Consider the following 6,644-nt stretch of genomic DNA (forward strand, 5'->3'; position numbering starts at 1 on the left):
CCCCCGCCTTCTCACTGCCTAGACTTCCATCCGCTCTCATTTCCCCTTGCCTTGCTGCTGCCCTGGGGAGACCCTGGATCTAAAATGGGGGGGGGGGCGGGAAGGGGACACATAAGATCTCTTTCCTCCTCAGGTAGTGGAGTCTCTAATTCCCACCCCCACCCTTACTTCGCTTCCTCGAGAGAAAGCCACGTGTTCTGGGCATAGAGACCCCAGCTCGTCTGCCCTCCCAGACATCCCATCTATCTCCTCTTTCCCTAAGACCTCCTCAGGCGTCCAGTGTCTCCTCAAGATTAGGAATCCCCTGCCTCCTTTCCCCCAGGGCCTCAGATATCCAGCGCCTTCCTTCCTCAGTCTCCGTGGGACTCAGGTGTCTTCAATCTCAGCCTCTCCATAAACCGCTGCCCCCCCGCCCCCCAGTCAACCAGTTGTCTGGCTCTCCTCTTTCACTGGGACTCAAGAGTCCAGCACACTCTCTCCCAGCCGCTTTGGGCCTCTGCAAGGACCAAGGCATCCGAGCTCGCCTTGCTCTTGCGCTCAGGTTCCAACTGCTCCCCTCCCTCCCAGCGATCCAGGCGTCCAGCTCCCAGACGTCTTGAGGACCGAGGTGGCTGTACTTCTCTCTTAGCCTTTTCGGAACCCAATCGAGTTGTCTCGACACTCTCTTTCCCTAGAATCCAGGTGTCTGGGTCCCCTCTCTTACCAGCACCGAAGTATCCCGGTCCCCTCTCTCCCTGTGACCCAGACTTCTGGGCTTCCTCTCTCTCCCGGATCAAAGTGTCCAACTCACTGTCCTCCTCCAGCCTTTCCCCTCCGAATTACCCAGCTCCATGGCAGTCGCCCGCCTCTGGCTCGGTGTCCCGGGGGGCTCCGGCTGCAGCGCTGTATCAGTCGGGTCAAACAGGGAGGCTGGGGGCCGCTCCATAGGCCCTAAAGCTCCCCCCAGGATCCACGGGGCTCGGGAGGTGCTCACACCCCGAGCTGGCACCAGGGCCGCTTCTCACATGGAGAGCCTTGGACATCGCCGGCTGCCGGGATGGGCGGAGTTTCCCAGAGCCCCGCCCCCAGGAGCCCTTAAGGCCCCATTATCGCCTCCCGTTATGAGAACCCCCTTCCTCCAAATCTGCACCATCTCAAGATTCAGAGCAGAGAAGGAGCAGGGGAACGCCCCCTCACTTTCCTCCCATTCCAATATCGACGAGAGTTGCCTCCCACAGAGTATCTCTAAATTCCTTCCCTTTCTCGGGTGCCCCGAGTCCCCATAGACCATCCCTGAATCTCCTCTCTCCAAAGTACCTTCTTGAGGCTTCCTCCGTAGAAGTCTTGAGTCCCTGAAGCTCAACCCCTCCCCATGTGTCTCTGAGCCCCCATAGTCACCTCCCTTTCCCAAAGAATGTCCCGGAGTCCTCCACAGAAATTCCCAGAGCATCCTCCCCTCCGGGAACCTCCCTGAACCCTCCCATAAAAACTCTCCTGGCCCTCACAGAATCTTCCTGAGGACTCCACCTAGAAATTCTCCAGGCTCCCAAAGAACGTCTTTGACCTCTCCTTTCCCAATACTCAGAGCCTCTCTTATCTCACCCCAGCGGAATTTATTCTGTTTATCATCAAATTCTACATCGAGACCCCTGAATGTGCCAGACTCCTGTGGGCGAGGCAGAGTAAAATAATACTTTCTCTTTCTATGTCCCTCTCCAGACTCCCTCCCATATAACCTTCCAAACTCACACACTTCACACCCCTTAAAACGACCTCCTAATCTCACAGACCTTTTCACTCCTGTCTCTTCTCTCCTCTGAGAACTCAGGCCAGCTTCTTCTGTGCCAGGGAAAATCTAGGCCTGAGCCTTTGGAAGGTGGGAGCTGTCCAAGTGCTGAAGCCGTCAGCCTGGAAACGGACGGTTGGGCTAGGTAGGCTCCTGGGACCGCTTTCTCTTGGTACCCTGGGATAGCCATGACAATTCTGGCTCGTGTAACATGAGCGGAATGGAGATGAACATTCCACTTTGTAAGGTGGCCCCTCTGAGCTCTGTGATTTTTATGTTCTAAAGATCCTGTCAGATAAGAGACTTTTGCTCTAAGCTGGTATCTCCCCATCTCTCTCCTCAAATCTTAGGTTCCTCCTAGCTCTGACATTCTCTGTTCTGAGGTCACTAGTGTTCTAGGATTCTAACCTCCATGGTTTTCAGTTCTTCTTGGGAGATTCTCTTCAAGGCAAGTGGCCAGAAATAAGTCTTAGGAGGTTACTGTGACATATACCCAAATAATTATGTACTCAGCCTCTCAATTGTCTTCCTCCCCGCCTTCTACACACACACATACGCACACGCACACACACACACACCTTAATCAAAACTAACTTCAGCTTCCCCTTATCCTGAACAAAAAAGCATTGGGGGAACAGTCCATGAAATGAATCACATCCCTTTGTCTGTGTGTGGAGAGAGCAAAATAACAACATTCCAAGTAGGAGTCTCTCCTGTAGCCCAATCTTCACAGGTCCTGCCTCCAGTCTATTCCCCATCCCCTTCCCCATCTCCCCCTACCATATCTCTCATTGCGGTGAGTGATCAAGTGGGTGATTCCTCACAGGGAGAGGTAGAGGGATTAGACTTGTTATGCTTTGTCTTAGAAGACAAGGCCTGGAGCAGTTGTAATAGTAGGTAACATTTCATATAACATTTTATAGAACTTTAAAGTTTGCAAAACAATTTATACCTGTTATCTCACTGAATCCTCACAGCATCCTCAGGTAGATGCTATTGTTATCCCCTTTTTGCAGATGAGGAAATTGAGGCAAATGGGGTTAAGTGACTTGTCCAGGGTCACACAGCTAGTACGTGTCTGAGGCCAGATTTGAACTCAGGAACAGGAGCCTTCCTGACTCCAGGCCCAGTGCTCTATCCAGTATGCCACCTAACTAGCTATTATCATTATCGTACCTGGGTTCTGGTTAGTGGCTTTGCTTTCTTGGCTTCTGTCTTCTGTCTACCTTTCTCTTACACTGTTGAATTAGAATCAGACTCAGAGGCATCAAACACATAGCCTGGTCATTCTGCATGTGGTCCTGAACAACACTCCTGAATGCAGCCTAAATTAGATTAAAATGTAATTGGGAAATATTTAACAAAAAATAGAATGTAGATGATGTTCATATGTGGTCTCCCAAGTCAATATGCACCTGCAGGGATTCCATTGTCTTCTGAGTTTGACACCATTAGAATCCCACTGTGGCCCCTTTCCCTTTGGTGACTTATGGCATTCCTTTCGGTGCCCCTATCCTAAGTTTTCCTCACTCACAGACCTTCTCTGTGAATTCTGTCTCAATTTAGTTCAACAAACATTAAGCACCCACAATAGACAAGATTCTAGTCTAGGAATGGTGATATAATGAGAAAAATAAAAGTCTCTCTCCTCTAGGAGGCGAGTGTGCAGGGACAACATGTAAACAGATAAGTAAATAACAGGGCAATAGAAGGGAGGGAACACTAAGGGAGGGGGAAGAGGTTCAGGGAAATCTTCAGGGAGGGATTTGTCCCTGGCTTGAACCTTGAAGAAAGGGAAGAATTCTAAGAGATGGTGAGGAGGTAGAACATCCTAGGCATGAGGGACAGCTCTTGAGAAGGCCTCAAGACAAGATAAGGAACATTTCTCTCAGGGACTGGCTAGAAGGCCAGTCTGGAAGTAATGCAATTTGTGGAGAGGAGTCAGGTGAAATGAGACTGAAAGGGGAGGCTGCAGCTGGACTGTGGAGAGCCAGGCTGAAGAGTTTGCAATTTTTCCTATAGGCAATAGGGAGCCATTGATGGCTTCTGAGCAGAGGAAAGAAATGATTTTGGTATCCTTCAAGGCTCAGCTCATGCATCATCTCCTCTGGAAAAATTTTCCTATTTCCCTTAGCCATCAGTATTCACTCCCCCATCCTCAGATGTGACCATGTTTATCTGTGGTATCCCCTGTTGGAATGTATATACCTTTAGGACACACAACACCTAGCACAGTCCCCCTGGGCCATAAATGCCATGTAATTATTGTTTATTGTATTCAATTGACTACTGTTGGGAGGATTGAGTGAAGAGACCAGAAAACCAATTAAAAGGGCACTATCCAGACTGGAGTTAATGGAGGCCTGAACTATGATGGTGGTGATAGAAATAGAGAAACACTGAAGATGTTGTTGAGATAGAACTGACAAGATTTGGCCACTGGATGTGAAGGGGGAGAAAGGTAGAAGAGTCAAAGGTGGTGTGCCTGGGGGATGATGGTGCCCTCAATAGAACTGTAGCTGGCCTCCTCTTGGCTCCAGTCACAGCTCTTCACCTCATGGATTGGAGTTCCAGCACCTGGACTCGTCTCCCACAGGGTCCAGGGTCCTCTTCCTAGTACAAGCCTCTCTCCCAGGCCACCCTCCCTGAAGATCCCAGTGAAACAAACTTATCCAATCTGTCCCTCCTTCCTTCCTCCCGCACACCTGCTTAACCTAGTACCACTCTTCCCTCATCAAGAAATCATTCTCTGACTGAAAACACCCCTCTTCCTACCCAAGACAAATAGGAAGGAATTCACATGGCCTTTTAAAAATAGGATTTGTAGTATGTACCATCAGAGCTGGAAGGGTAAAGACACATACATACACATATGGGGTGGGAGGGAGAGACAGAGACAGAGAGACACAAAGAGACAGAGAGACAGAGACAGAGACAGAGATCATAACAGTTTAACCATAACAGAGTAGGAAATGGAGACTTAGAGAAGCTAGGAGTCATGCTCAAGGTAACCTAGCTAATCAGAAAACAGATTTGTGGCCTTGGAGTCCAGGTAGTGAGCACTCTGCACAGTACCCCAAGTCCCCTTATAAGACCTGGGTTTGAATTCTAACTTTGCTACTTGTTACCTCTGAGACCTTTGACCAATCACAGCCTTCCTCTGGGCCTGTTTCCTCCTCCAAAATGAAGAAGATTGGCTTAAAAAATCTCTAAGGTTCCTTCCAGGTCAAGATCCTATGACCTACTCCAACTTGAGTCCCTTCTCTGCCCCCATGTTCCTCCAGGGGCTCTGCCTTTCCATAGCCCATCACCCTCACTCCTTTTACAGAAAGCTCCCTCATATGCATGGGAGAATCATGTGGGTACAAGGCTCTTTCCTGTTTACAAATAAGTTCCCCAGCCATTATCTTGTTTGATCCTCAAAACATCTCTGTGACGGAAGTGAGGAAATTACACTGCAAACTGTGATGCACTTGATAAATCTGAGTTTTTGGTCTTGTTTCTGATGCTCATGTTGTTTGTGTCAGAGAAATCCTATGAAGAACTTGATAAGGCTCTCCAAATAAAATCCCTAAAGACTCTGATTCTCAGTTATGTCAATTGGGGCAAATGTGGAAAAAAGTGAGGATGGGGAGAGAAATATGTGGGGAAGTATGGGTCATGTCAGAAAAAACTGAGATCAGCCAAAGACCTGTATATTATACAGACACCTCATGTCTCTATATGATGAATATTTTAAAAAAAGGAATGGGTAGATTCTGGAAATGATGAGTTGCTGTTGTGGCTGTTGTTGTTATTATTAGCACCAAGTAACACCACAAAGGATGATACAGACTACATTTTGACAAGCAAAGACATATTGGGATGGGAGTTACCCCTGAGTCAGCTGTCAATGTATAGTGAAGCCATTGACTGAGTTATCAGTTCTTAAGATCAGAATTTGTAAAGCAAAACAAAACAGGATGAATAACGAAAAAAGGATATGACAATGTACAATTAATGGGTTATGGAGACAAGTTATTGAAAATCAAACATGAGAAATGGACAGTAGACATGACATTGACACTGACTATGAGTGTAAATGAATTGCTATAACAAGAAGATCAAAAGAGACCTAGAAGTGCCTAAGTCAGCAAACCTTTGGCTTGCTTGCCCAATGGAAAAAGAGATATCAGTCAAAGAAAGCTCAGGTAAGAATATAAGCTCGTTTGTAAAATTTCATGAAGAAGGATGATGAATGATGATGAGCAATATCATCTCATAAAGCAGAGAGAAACCTGTCATATTTATGGGAAAGGGAGGAATTTATGACCCAACAAGAGATAGAGAGCATTACAAAATGCAAAATGGATAATTTTGATTACATTAAATTGAAAAGTTTTTGTATAAACAAAGCCAATGCAACAAAGATTAGGAGGGAAGCAGAAAATCAGGAGAAAATTTTTACAACCAGTGCTTCTGATAAAGGCCTCATATCTAAAATATACAGGGAACTGAGCCAAATTTATAGGAATACAGGTCATTCCCCAATTGAGAAATGGTCAAAGGATATGAACAGGCAGTTTTCAGAGGAAAAATTTAAAGATATCTATAGGCATATGAAAAAATGCTCTAAATCACTATTGATTATAGAAATGCAAATCAAAACAACTCTCAGGTACCACATCTCTCCTGTCAGATTGGCTAACATGACAAAACAGGAAAACGATAAATGCTGAAGAGGACGTGGGAAAATTGGAACACTGTTACATTGTTGGTGGAGTTGTGAACAGATTCAGCCATTCTGGAGAGCAATTTGGGACTATGCCCAAAGGGCTATAAAAATATGCATACTCTTTGACCTAGCAATACCACTTCTAGTGCTGTATTCCAAACAGAT

The sequence above is a fragment of the Trichosurus vulpecula genome, chromosome 2, assembly GCF_011100635.1.
Source record: "Trichosurus vulpecula isolate mTriVul1 chromosome 2, mTriVul1.pri, whole genome shotgun sequence".
NCBI classification, from domain to species: domain Eukaryota; kingdom Metazoa; phylum Chordata; class Mammalia; order Diprotodontia; family Phalangeridae; genus Trichosurus; species Trichosurus vulpecula.